Genomic DNA, 13,382 nt, shown 5'->3' on the forward strand with positions numbered 1-13,382 from the left:
TCAATATCCTCAATGTATTTCATCTTTTACTCTATCCTCCAGTACACAGAGAATAGGTTTAGAATTGCTAATCCATGCCACTATGAAAAACAAGCCTATTAGGTAGAGTTTTCAATATTTGTTTGCAATTTTTTAATCTTTTTTTTTTTTTTTTAAAGTAAGCTCTACACCCAAAGTGGGGCTTCAACTCATGACCTGAGATCAAGAGTTCGGTGCTTTACTGACTGAGCCAGCCAGGTGACCCTTTAATCTTTTTGGTTTTTTTCTTCACAGATTTGCATGTCATCCTTGCTCAGAGGCCACGCTCATGTTCTCTGTATTGTTTGAATTTTAGTATATGTGCTGTCAAAGCAAGGACACAATTCTTTTTAACTTCAGACTGAGAGTATATATCAAAGTTCTGTATTCAAAAGTTACCTGGATTGGTTCTTTTTTTCCTTCCAATGTGGTTTGTTATTCATTTGAAATATAATTCAATAATTTATAAATACAGAATTATTTCATTGGAGATTATTTCCTTCCAAGGCTTGTTTTAGTTCCCTTACCAATAACACATAACTAAACTTTCTCTTTCTGCTTTTTCACTTATCTTCTTGCTGTTTTTGTTTTCATAAAGGAAATTAACCCATTTACACGTATAGTGAAAGCTAATATGTCTGGGCTTTTTCCTGATATTTTGTTTGTGGTTTTCATTTGTTTACCTCTTTAATATGTCTTTTTTTTTTTTGTTAAGTAAGCTCCATGCCCAACGTGGGGCTCAAACTCACAACTCCGAAATCAAGAGTCAGAAGCTCTACTGACTGGACCAGCCAGCTCCCCTACCCCCGACCTCTTTAATATGAATGGGAGAGAATTAGCAGCCCCTTTCATCTGCCAGTGCCCCGCATTTGGGCTGGAACATAGTAATGCTCAGCAAACGTTTGTGGAATGTTGACTAAAAGCTCAACAAGTAGCTTTTCCTTGTACCTGGACAGAAAGACACAGAGTCTTTGACCTTATTGTGATGAGAGCGATGACTATCACAATAGTTGCCATCAAGCTGAATAATGATGTGGAAAGTCTCAGCAGAGGGCTGTTGTAATCACTGAATAAACTACACGTGTTATATTTGAACACTGACTAAGAACCAGGCATGGAGCTATATTATCTTATTTGATCCTCACAATAATCCTATTTTACAGATGAGGAAACAGGGTTTAGAGAAGTAATTTGTCTTCACAACTAGGAAGCAGTAGAGTTGGGATCTGAATCCAGACCTGACGTCAAAATCGACCTTTTACCCACCACATGTCCCTGCATCTACATATTCAGAGACAAACACATACACAGGTAATCCCAGGAATTCTGAAGCTGTTGCTTACAAGGTCCAACTTTCCTCAGCTGGACCCAACTGCCAGCCAGTTCCCCGGAAACCCGTGGCCAGAATGGAGACTAATCCCATGTGGTCAGGCCCATGAAGGGGTAAGGAAACGTTCCTTTGATGGTTTAGAAATGTTCCACCATACAATGTCCTCCCCATCAAAGTTAACTCGAATTTGTAAGGTTTGGCCAAAGTATGAGTAAACGAACACTCTTTGGTTCTGCTGGTGTGAGTGTAAATAATGACAGTCAACACTGATAAGAGCTTATTCCAGTCCAGGCCCTTTACACAGGGATTTCTCAACCTCAACACTATTGACATTTGGGACTGGATCATTTTTTGTTGGTGGAGGGCGCTGTCCTGTGCATTGTAGGATGTTTAGCAGCCCCTCTGGTCTCTCCCCATCGGTGCCACCACACCCCAGCTGTGACAACCAAAAATGCCTCCAGACATTGCCGAATGTCCACTGAGGGGTAAAGTCATCCCCAGTCGAGAACCGCCACTTACATATATCACACTAATGTAATTCTCAAAATAATCCTGTGAAATTGGTATTTTCATTACCCCCATTCTATAGATAAGGAGGCTGAGGCACAGACAGGTTAAGGTCCTACCTTTAAGGAGCAGTAGAAAATGGATTAAAACCCAGGCAGTTAGAGTCCAGAAGCCACAATGTTTCACTGCAGTGGACAGTTTTTCTGATCTGACCTTTCCCTAGAAAAATTTGGGAGAATATAAAAAGAAATAAGCACGCATGCCATTTGGCCCACAGTCCTATGTCTAGAACTTTAAGGAAATGTACACACAGGATGCTCTTCTTATCATTTACTCTCATGAAAAGCTGGAAGGGCAGTGAAGACCCATCCAGAGCGGGTCATTCTTTTCTTTCCTGTGGGCCTGCATGCTTAAGCACTGAACTCAAGCCAAAATTATTATTATTATCTTTAAAAGATTTTATTTATTTATTTTATTTTGGGGGGGCAAAGGGAGAGGGAGAGAGAGAGAGGCAGACTCTCTGCTGAGCTCAGAGCCTGATGTGGGGCTTGATCCCAAGACTCTGAGATCATGACCTGAGCCCAAACCAAGAGCTGGATGCTTAACTGACTGAGCCACCCAGACACCTGCTAATTACTTTTTAACCTCATAAGTTATTCTACAGACATTGAAAAGGGTTATACTGACACAGATAAATGTCCTCAATATTTTATGAATAATAATTTAAGAAAAGAGTAGAAAACCCCATGTAGACTATGGTTTTGTTTCTAGAAAATTTCTATGTACATATAGCCAGGGAGAAAAGTACTATTTGTAACTAGAGGTGATTGCAGTAGCTCTTGCCCTTGTTGAGAATATTACCTGATGGGATGCTTGGTGTGAGAGGAGAGCCAGTCACAAAAGGCTACATATTGTATGATTCCATTTATGTGAAATGTCAGAATGGGCAGATCCATAGCGAGAGAAAGATTAGCGGTTGCCAGGGGCTGGGGGAGTGAGAACTGGGGAGTGACTGCTGATGGGTATGAGGATTTTTTATGGGGTGATGAAAATGTTCTGGGATAAAATAGTGATAATGGTTACACAACCTTGTGAATATACTAAAACTCACTGAATTCAGTATACTTTTACAGGCTGAATTTTATAGTATCTGAATGATGTTTCAGTAAAGCAAATTCTGACAGAAATGCAAGGAGAAGTTGACAAATCCAAAGCAATGATTAGGAAGCCATTGACATGATAGAGTCTGGCTGCCCAGGAGCCCTTGGGACCGCTGGAGGGGCATTTCCCACAGTGCATAGAAAGAGGAGCTAAAGTTAATTGAATATCAAAGAGTACCTGGACAAGATGGGGACAGTCAGGGCTGACACAGGGCTTCCATGCACACCTATGGGTACTCACTTCTGCCATATCTCCTGGCACTCTCCCATTGCTCTCTATGTTCAAGCCCCAAGAACCTCTTAGATCAGAGGTTATTCCCTTTAATGAGCTTTAGTGGAGCCAAAGGACAGTTTGGGGGATGATGGTCATAACCTCCATCAGCCCCCACTCCTACCCCTAGTAAGCCCACAATCCAGGTAAAAACAATGTGCAATTACTGCAGGACAAACCCTTCAGCCCCCACCTCCAACTAGACCGACTTCCCCAAAACCCAATTCAAAATCACATAAACAACAAGGAGCCTTGTTTTCCTTGCATAAAAAGAAGTCCCAGGTAGGGCAGTACAGAACTGTTTATCCAAAGGCTAGAGGACATCATTGAGGACCCAGATTCTTGCTTTTTTTTTGGCTCAACCACCATCAGATGTTAGTCTCATCCTCAGGGGTGCAAGATGGCTGCAGCAGTTCCATATATCACATCCTCACCATCAGTGTTCAGAGGCAGAAAAGAGTTTGGCTGATCCTTCCCAGAAGCCCTCCTACAGACCGTTTTCCCCTCCTCAGAGTCAGAGCTGGACCACGTGCCCTCCCCCGCCCCCAACCACTGGCAAAGGGATGAGGTCCACTGTGATCTGCTTAGACTCATTAGGATTTACCTGAGTAAAGTAGTAAGTTAATGGCTGGAGGGGTAGACACCAGAACAAAATCTGGTTTCTATAGCGATGGAAGAAGGGGAACTGGACACCAGCCGTGGTGGCCACATTGGAATTCTTCCTCCAGAGGCTTGCCCTCTACAACATGCTCTTTCCCGATCTCTCCAGGTTAATATCTCCTCTATACTCACATCAACCTGTCACCTCCTCCACGAAGCCCTCCCTGTCCTCACTGGCTAGGTCAAAGAACCAGCACCTTCTTCACAGCTCTGGCCACAGCTGCAACTAAATAATCACATATGTCATTCTTTGATGAAAGTCCGTCCCCCAGAGGCAGATCTACCCTTTATCCCCAGGACCCAGTCAAAGCCTGGCACATAGTAGGTACTTGATAAACAGTTATTGGTTTAGACAAATGCATCAATATATTACCAGAGGGAGATGTGAGTTCTGGAAGATGATATCAAGAGCTTTCTCTGGGTGGTGAGATTTTTTTTTTTTTAAGGTTTTATTTATTTATTTGTGAGAGAAAGAATGAGAGACAGAGAGCACGAGAGGGAGGAGGGTCAGAGGGAGAAGCAGACTCCCCGCTGAGCAGGGAGCCCGATGCGGGACTCCATCCCGGGACTCCAGGATCATGACCTGAGCCGAAGGCAGTCGCTTAACCAACTGAGCCACCCAGGCGGCCTGGGTGGTGAGATTTTTTTTATTAAAATATAACACACAGCAGAGTGCTCACACCTTAGGCGTAGCTCAATGACTACATAAATGTGTAAGCAGCTGGAGGGGGGGGGATGACATGGAGTAATTTTATTTTCCTCCCTGTCCTTTCATGGGAGGTTTAAATCTTTTTCAGTCTTACAAGGGGATGAGTCATTTCTACAAAAACAAATCCTTTATCATTATTATTATTATTTTAAACAAAGAAAATGTCATTTTCAACTATTGGGTATGTGGAAGGAACCCATGGGGTGCTAAGAATGTCTTCCTTCCCTTGTTTTGTTTTCCCTTCCTCCCCGGTCCCCCAGCAGGAGCACCCTCCTGGAGTTTTAGATAACCTCCTCCTTCCTCCAGGGGGTAGGTAGGAGTGTGTTGCAAAGGCCCAAAAGGCTATGCTGGGCTCAGGATTACAATGAGGCAAAAAGGTAAATTTTCATGAGAAAAATGATATAGGTGTTTGTGTCTTACTTTCCTTTTTCTCCAAAAGCAGAAATTTGGGGGATTTGAAACGTTTGGCTCTTAATAGAGAACTGGAATTTACTCTTAAAGATACGCCCGTGTTAATCATTTGTATGTGATGAAGTGTTCATTGGTTCATTTGTTCACTCACTCATTCACTGGGGTCTGCCTCCGTGCCTGGCCCACCCTAAGCGTGGGGAACAGAGAGATGGATCAGATCTGGTGCCTGTCCCTGGGGAGACAGACAACCGTCACAACAATCACTTCAGAGTATGACTGGTGCACCAGTGGTTACTCAGTGGGCATGACGTACAGCAGAGACTATCGTCCCAGGGAAGGGGCATTTGAAATGGGTTTTGAAGAATCCATAGAAGTTTGCCAGGCAGAGAAGGGGTGGAAAGGCATTTCAGGCAGAGAGAACAGCTGAGCCAGAGCACAGAGGCTAAGAGCATAGCACGTTGAGTGCGGTGGTCAAGGGCACGGATGCATGGCCGGAATGCCTGGGTTTGCGTCCTGCCTTACCCACCTCTTAGCTGTACCATCTTGAGCAAGCTTTTCACTCTCTCTGTGCCTCAGTTTCTTCATCTATCAAATAGAGCTAATGACAGCACCTACCCCATAGGGTTCATGAGGACTAACTCAGATAAATCACCAAAGAGCTTACTCCTTTTTTTTTTTAAAGATTTTATTTATTGGGGCGCCTGGGTGGCTCAGTCATTAAGCGTCTAACCTTCAGCTCAGGTCATGATCCCAGGGTCCTGGGATCGAGCCCCGCATCGGGCTCCCTGCTCGGTGGGAAGCCTGCTTCTCCTTCTTCCACTCCCCCTGCTTGTGTTCCCTCTCTCCCTGTGTCTCTCTATTTATTTATTTGACAGAGATGCAGTGAGAGAGGGAACACAAGCAGGGGGAGTGGAAGAGGGAGAAGCAGGCTCCCCGCTGAGCAGGGAGCCTGACACAAGGCTTGATCCCAGGACCCCGGGACAGGACCCTGAGACCACGACCCAGCCAAAGGCAGACGCTTAACTGACTGAGCCACCCAGTCGCCCCCCTTGATTTCCTCTTTAAAGACCCTATCTGCAGGGGCGCCTGGGTGGTGCAGTCGGTTAAGCGTCTGCCTTTGGCTCCGGTCGTGGTCCCGGGTCCGGTCTCTCGGTGCTGGGATCGAGCCCCGTGTCAGGCTCCCTGCTCAGCGGAGAGTCTGCTTCTCCCTCTGTCCCTTCCCTGTTTGTGCTCACTCTCTCTCAAAAAAAAATTTTTAAAAATAAAGAGACAGGGTGCCTCGGTGGCTCAGTTGGTTGGGTGACTGCCTTCGGCTCGGGTCATGATCCTGGAGTCCCGGGATCGAGTCCCGCATTGGGCTCCCTGCTCGGCAGGGAGTCTGCTTCTCCCTCTGACCTTCCCCCCTCTCATGTGCTCTCTCTCTCTCTCTCTCACTCTCTCAAATAAATGAATAAATAAAATCTTCAAAAATAAATAAATAAAATAAAAAATAAAGAGACAATTAAGGTAAAATGAGGTCATTAGAGTGGACCCGAATCCAGTTTGACTGGTGTCCCCATAAGAAGAGGCTAGGACAAGATAAGCACGCAGGCAGGACCACATGAGGGCACAGGGAGAAGGCAGCTGTCTACAAGCCAAGGAGAGAGGCCTCAGAAGGAATCAACCCTACGATACCTTTATCTGCGACTTTCAGTCTCCAGAACCGTGAGAAAATAGATTTCTGTTGTTCAAGCCACCCAGTCTGTGGCACTTCGTCATGACTGCTCAATACGGAGTCCAACAGTGCGGTGGAGGGACTTGGGGTTGACTAGATGAGGGAGCTGAGGGACGGAGAGGACAGCCCGTGGATTCCGTAGCAGAAGGAGGCACTGTCACCGAGATGGGACAGGGGTGAGGGCAAAGAGCGTGAATTCTGTTTCGGGCTGGTGGGAGACGTCCGCGAAATGAAGTATGAAGTATGCTGGGGGAGGAAATGTGGGCCCCGGCTCCGGCCTCCACCCCCCCCCGTCTCTGCATCTTGGGCTCCGAGTGACCTGGCCCCGGGCCTACAAGGGTTCTAGCAAAGCTGCCGTGGCGACAGATGCTGTCACACTCAGCCCTCGCGCAGACTGGGTGGGGTGCTGCCAGCCGGGCCTTGCCTCAACGTGCAGAAGTGGAAGGAAGGGTGGGCCAGCGAAGGCACAGGGCTCGGAGACAGGGCCAAGGGCGCCCATCCCTCCAGGAAGAGTCTGGTCACCAGGATACGGCTCATTTGTCTTATGTCACCTTGCAGCTGGCCCAGTCCAAGTCACAGTTTACTTGGGCACACTGGGCTTTCACTCCTACTGATGGTACGCGTGCCCCCTCCCTGGCCGTCACGTGTCTCCCCGGCTCAGAGAGGTGAGGGGCTCTGTCCAGTGGGTTGCACGGGTCTGCGCCACACCGGAGTCCACGCTCTTCAGAGCTCTGACAGCGGCTTGGTTCCAGGTTTCCCTCCAGGTGGACTTGGGCCATCCGCACCAGACTTCGGCAGTCACTTCTAGAGAGGTCATCTCTGAACATGTATTCCTAGATTTTACGGTTAAGAAATTTGTTTTGTTTTGTTTTGAAGGAGGTTTCAAGGCTCATCTGCTAAAACTATTTAATGTAAGAACTTGGAAGCCTTTGGAGGCCGGAAACCATGGTTACCGCAAAGTGCTCGGGTGGCACAAATGTCTGCCAAGTCCTGGGCCATCTGGGGAGCCCAGGCTCTGCCCCAGCGCAGCCCTTGGGGATCCCCCCCACCCCCTCAGGGGTCCTGGCCAAAGCCACTTCCTGTGGACTAGGTCCGAGCTCAGCCCGCCTAGAAGCTGGCCGGCTTCCCAGCTGTGGTTTTCGCTGTGATGTGCTGAGAGCTGTCCCACGGTCTGAGGCCTGGCTCTGGCCAATGCCTCGCCTCCAGGGGAGGGCTAGGGGAGAACTGGGGCTTGCATGCAGTGGGTCCTGGGTTCAAATCCCACCTCTACCTCCCAGAGGTCCACGAGACCTGAGTGTGGGCAATGGAGCCAGACTCTGGATTAGAACCCAGATTCAACCACTGCCTAGCTACGTGGCCTTGGGCAGCTCATTGTTTCCTCCGCACACATAGGGACGTAGAAGAGTACTGACGTCACAGGCTTATGGAGGGTATTCAATGACCTGATATGTATAAAGTGCTTGGAACAGTGTCTGACACAGACTAAAGGCCCAGTAAATGTGGGATACTACTGTTACTGTGCCTTTGAGCAGTGCCCCTTCAGCTCCCTGAGCCTCAGTTTCCCCATGTAAAATGGGAGTGATATGGGACCCTACCTCAGAGCACTGATAAGCTGATTAGATGAGATGACGCAAGGAAAACATTTAGCACGGTACCTGGCAACTAGTGAATGTTCAAGTTACTAGCAATTATTTTTATTAGCCCAAAGCCCTTCTGGGAAGCTCACCCTCTGGAAAAACTGCCCGAGAGGTTAAAGGATGGAATTAGTGAGAAGAGAGGCAAAGCCACACATCCAACAATTTCTAGTTTAAGGCTGCCGGCAGCCCTGAGGCCCTGTAAGCCCCTTGGTGAGCGCCACACGTCGGGCCTAGGGAATGTGGAACGTGAAGGGTCTGGAAAGCAGCATATCCTGCTGCCAAGGCTGACAGCTGACGGCAGGGGCTTCTGGGAATGGAAGTGGCTGGGAGGTTGTCAGCTGTGGGGCTGGGGGACTGGGCTGGGGGAGAGCAGAATGCCAAGGCCAAGGGTGGGGCAGGGTGTGGCAGCCTAGAATCTGAGCCTCTGGGTGGGACAAGGGGCACAATTCCAATCTGGCTGGGAGCTCAGGCGAGTTCCTGCCCCTGTGAGCGGCACTTTGCTCATCTGTTACGTGGGGCCAGTGATGCATTCGATGACTCAGAGAACATATGTGCGCTCCCTGCCAGGTGCATGGAAGGTGCTTAGTCACAGGGCTGTTGCTACAACCTGGAGGCCTAGACCAGTGCAGGGGAGAAACTGGGGACAGATCCTCCTGACTGCACGTGGGACAGAGCGTAGCCAGGGGGTGTAGGACGGCTGAGTCTGGCCTTAGAGCATCTTGGCTTCCCACCTCAGCAACTTGTGCAGGCTGAGCAGACCCAGGCAGTTTCCCTGGCATCCTAAATGTGGAAGCAGATTTCCCAGCCGAAGGGTGGGCCTGGTGATGCCAGTGGGCACTGGAGAGGGACCCTGTGGGTGAGGCTGCCCTCCCAGGGACTTTCTGTACCCCCACCCCATGCTCTGCAAACTACTTCTTCCTGAGACTCACTCTGGGCCCTTCCTCCATCAGCTAGCATCAGGATCACCACACATTCCTCCCCAGGCTCCAGACTCCAGGTTTGCTGCACGGGGAGTTCAGCCTCACTCCTCCCCGAGCACTGGGACCGTGACCTCCAGCTGCAGGAGCCCTGATGTGAGGTGATAAAATGCCTACACGATGAGACGAAGTGAGGTGAATGACGTAGGTATTGTGACCTGGCGTTAGGCTTCTACTAACCTGACTGAATCATCTGCTCCCAGACCACAGCTGACCACGGGTAACTGAAACCGTGGAAAGCAAAACCTCAGGTAAGGGATCTACTGCATGACACAAATCTAGGACCCTGCAGCCCACACCTGCAGAAGGCACGGCCATGACAAGGACAGTGCAACATTTACAAAAAGTGACCACACACTGGGCCGTAAAGCAAGGGGTTGAAATCATTCTGAGCACGGTGTGACCACATGTATTCAATCTAGAAATAAAGAGACCCCCTGGGGACCTGGGGGAGGGCAGCCGCCTAGGCACCCCGTCAGTCTTGGTCGTGGGACCAATGGGATGTGTGGCCATCTGGCCTCGTTGTTCCTGAGGTGTTTTTCAAAACCAGCATTTACTGAGTATCTCCTGTGTGCCAGGTCTGTGCTCTCTCTTGTGACTTCCCACCAGAATGTGGCAGGTCCCATTATCATCCCCACTCCATAGAGGACAAAGTGGAGAGTCGGAGAGTTCAAGTGACTTGCCCAAAGCAAGTATAAAGCAGCCCAGGGCTGTAAGACTCCATGAGTTTAATTACCTGCGAGGCTGGTACGATTGATATCCTCATTTTTCAGATGAGGAAACAGAGGCCAAGGCACAAGGCCAATAAGTCGTAGATTTGAACTGGGGATCTGAACCCAGGTCTAGAGATGGGTATTAAGTCTTTATAGGGTGGGAAACTGAGGCTGAGGGCTGCTGGGACCTGCTTGGGAACACACAGCTGGGGGTGGCAGGAGGCTGAGATTCAGGCCTGAGCTTCTAGAAAGGGAAACAAGTCTGAGAGGAAATGACCACAAATGCCTCCCACCTCCACCCAGACAGGAACGGAAGGACAATGCCCCAGACAGACTGAAGGAGAGGGCTTCTCACCCCCCCCAACCCCAGACACGGGGGCCCCAAGGCGGACAGGCGTCCATTATCGTGAGGTCTCAGGGTTGGGGCAGCTGAGCAAACAGCCGTCCCCCCGGCAACGACACAAAATGGCCATTGAGGAAGATCAGGGCCTGGGGGAGGGGTGGGGCTGCTGTGAGCCGTCCCTAAGTGGAGGAGGGAGGGGCTGCCTGCAGGGCATCCCAGCCACCAACCCTCTCAATCTGCGGATGCGCAAGCTAGGACACTGGCCTGGGATCACAGAGCCGGTCAGTTCCGTTCCCATCACTCTGGAGTGGGATGGAGGGCTGGGTGTTGCCCTGAGGGAGCCAATGCACCGTTCCAGGCATGAGGGGAAGAGCCCAGGAAGCCACAAGCTGCCTCTAGTTACTCCTCGAGCCCCAGCTCCAGGTGGCTCAGAGCAGCCCTAGCCCAGGGAGCTCAGGGTCCCGCAGCAAGCGGAGGCTGCTGGTCTCTCCTTGCCCTGCTGGCTCCTGCTTTCTGGCAGGAGCTCTGCTTTCCACCCTACCCTTATCTCGCATGCCCCCTGCCAGCTGTCTCCTTGAAGGGCAGCACAGGCTGCTCAGATTGCCACAGGGCACATGGGCGCCAGGTGTGGCCGAGACAGCTGGGAGGGCAGGTGGGCAGAGGGGGCTGTGGCCGCCAGAGGCTGCAGCCGGGACGGGACACCACAGCCCCTGGCGCACGCCTGCTCAGGGCCGCCCAAGGGGGCCCGGCCTTCCAACATCCTGACTCTGCCACTGAGGCTGGCTGCTGACCCTGGTTTTGAGTCTCTTCCTCTGCCAGGCCCTCGATATCCCCATCTGCCAACGTATTTGCCTGGGGTGAAAATGTGATGCGGTGTGCATTGCATGGCGCCTGCTGGCACCGTGATGCTTGCGTTAGTAGGATTATTATTGCCTCCTGGTGGGCCTGAGAAGAAAAGGTCAGGAGGCCAGAGAACCTCTGCACAAAGGCCTGGTGGGTTACTTGACCCCTGGAGTTCAGTTCTTCCTCCAAGTTGGGCCACCCCCTGTCCCTGCTGAATACCATTCCCCGTTCCCCGTTGCTCGCCCCGCGCTTGTGGCAGCCCAGCCCACCAATGTGAAATTAGAGCAGGGCCAGGGGCCCAGAATCCCACCCCTGGGTCTCCTCTTCCCAACCTTCCATTTACCCCGTCAAGGAATCCCAAGGTTCCTTCTTTTTCTTTTCTTTTTTATTTTTAAGTAGGCTCCACATTCAGCGTGGAGCCCAACGCAGCGCTTGAACTCACATCCCCAAGATCAAGACCTGAGCTGAGATCAAGAGCCAGAAGCTTAACTGACTGAGCCACCCAGGCACGCCCTCCCCGCCAAGGTTCCTTCTTGCACCCTCTGGGTTCCATGACATCTACTCTGAGAACCACTGCACAGGGGATGTGAGCCAACCCCCTTACCCTGGCATTTAAGGCCTCCATTTCTTGCACCTCTTTTCAGCTTCTTAATCTTGCTTCCCATAGATGTCCCTCCAGGTGGCCCACACCCCGTTCCTGCCTTCCAGATCTTTTTCTCCCTGTTTTGCATCTGACAGATACATCCTTAACTTCAGGAGCCTAGAAGCTCAGAGTCTCCTCCCAGATGACCTCTCTGACTGCCCAAAGGGGGCCCACTCCTCCTCCCTGAGCTCTCTCAGGCCCTGCAGAGCTCAAGTGGCAGGCACAAAAGGGCTAAGGGGCAGGATTTGGCAAGAGCAGGAGAGAGGGATCTAAGTGGGAGGAAGGCAATGGGGGTGGAGGACAGAAACAAAGAAAAAAATGAAAAAAGGGGAGAAGAGGAGAGGAGAGGCTGGTGTGGGGTCTGGCAGCATGCCCATCCCCTCTCTTTCTTCCCCACTTTGCCCTGACGCCAAGCCCATCACTCTCAGCTCCACTGAGATTCCAGGAGCTCCATTCAGGGCCCAAGTGGGTCAGCAGCCCAGGGACCAAGGGACAGAGAGGGGATAGGAGCCACCACCCATCCCTCAGTCCTCTGGGTCAAGTGTTAGGACGGGGCTGGTCCAGGTCCCATCTGGGGCCACACTGGGAGGACTCAATGAAGTAGGACAGGGTTTAGTCCAACTCCGTGAGCAGAGCTATGGCCATGCCTGTCTTTCCGACGCTGTTGGGTCAGCCAGGCCGGTGCACTGGTTTCACCTCTCAGGGCTCTGCTCCCAGATGATCTGTCCTCCTGGGTACTTCCTAGGGTAGGGTCAAGTTCCCCCAAAACACCAGGAGGTGAGGGTAGGGCCACCAGATGCCAGGAGCCTGGGCCAGACCTCACCCTTCTCCCCAACTCTTCTCCCCCAGAGCCAGGATGGACGCAGGGAGACCAAGGAGCTGGACACCAGCTTCATCTGGGACCTCTCTATATAGGATGAAGGGGAGGCTGAACCAGCTGGGGTAGGGATGGGCATTCGGGAGACTTGGGCAAGTGTTCCAAGGCCTCACCATTTATTTGGTTCCAAGCAAACAAATAATGCATACATTTCCTCAGGGCATTCATGCAAGCATCTGGTGGTTCAATATCTACTGAGCACCTGCTTTATGTCCCGCCCATGCTAGGCTCCTCCAGAGGCCCCCAAAGCTGGCCCGGGCACCATGGAGAGAGCAGTGGGGGCCAGGGGAAACAGTTCACAGGGCCTCTGAGTTCAGACACTTTGGGCTTGAGTTCTGGTTCTGTTTCCTTGTCATGCTAAGGCTAAAGCCTTGGGCAAATTGAACCTGTTTCCCCACCTGTGAAATGGGGGTGAAGCTTTCCACCACTGTGAGAAAAAACACAGGAAATAAGGGATATGAAAGGAAAGCCAAAGCTGTACTGATCGGAGCGACAGAATATATATAATGTAGCCACCGATTCATTCATTCATGCAGTCTCATCACTCAGAAAGCATTTTCAAGACCTCC

The 13,382-nt window shown here is 50.7% G+C and overlaps 1 non-coding gene across 1 annotated transcript; it reads right to left on the bottom strand.

The window, feature by feature from the left end:
* Nucleotides 1–251: 251 nt before the first annotated feature.
* Nucleotides 252–354, bottom strand: LOC115944560 (U6 spliceosomal RNA). The gene has a single exon (XR_004079088.1). It is a non-coding gene; the product is annotated as a U6 spliceosomal RNA (small nuclear RNA).
* Between the last annotated feature and the right edge of the window lie 13,028 nt (nucleotides 355–13,382).

Source organism: Leptonychotes weddellii, chromosome 14, assembly GCF_054177405.1.
Source record: "Leptonychotes weddellii isolate Sample4059 chromosome 14, ASM5417740v2, whole genome shotgun sequence".
NCBI lineage: Eukaryota > Metazoa > Chordata > Mammalia > Carnivora > Phocidae > Leptonychotes > Leptonychotes weddellii.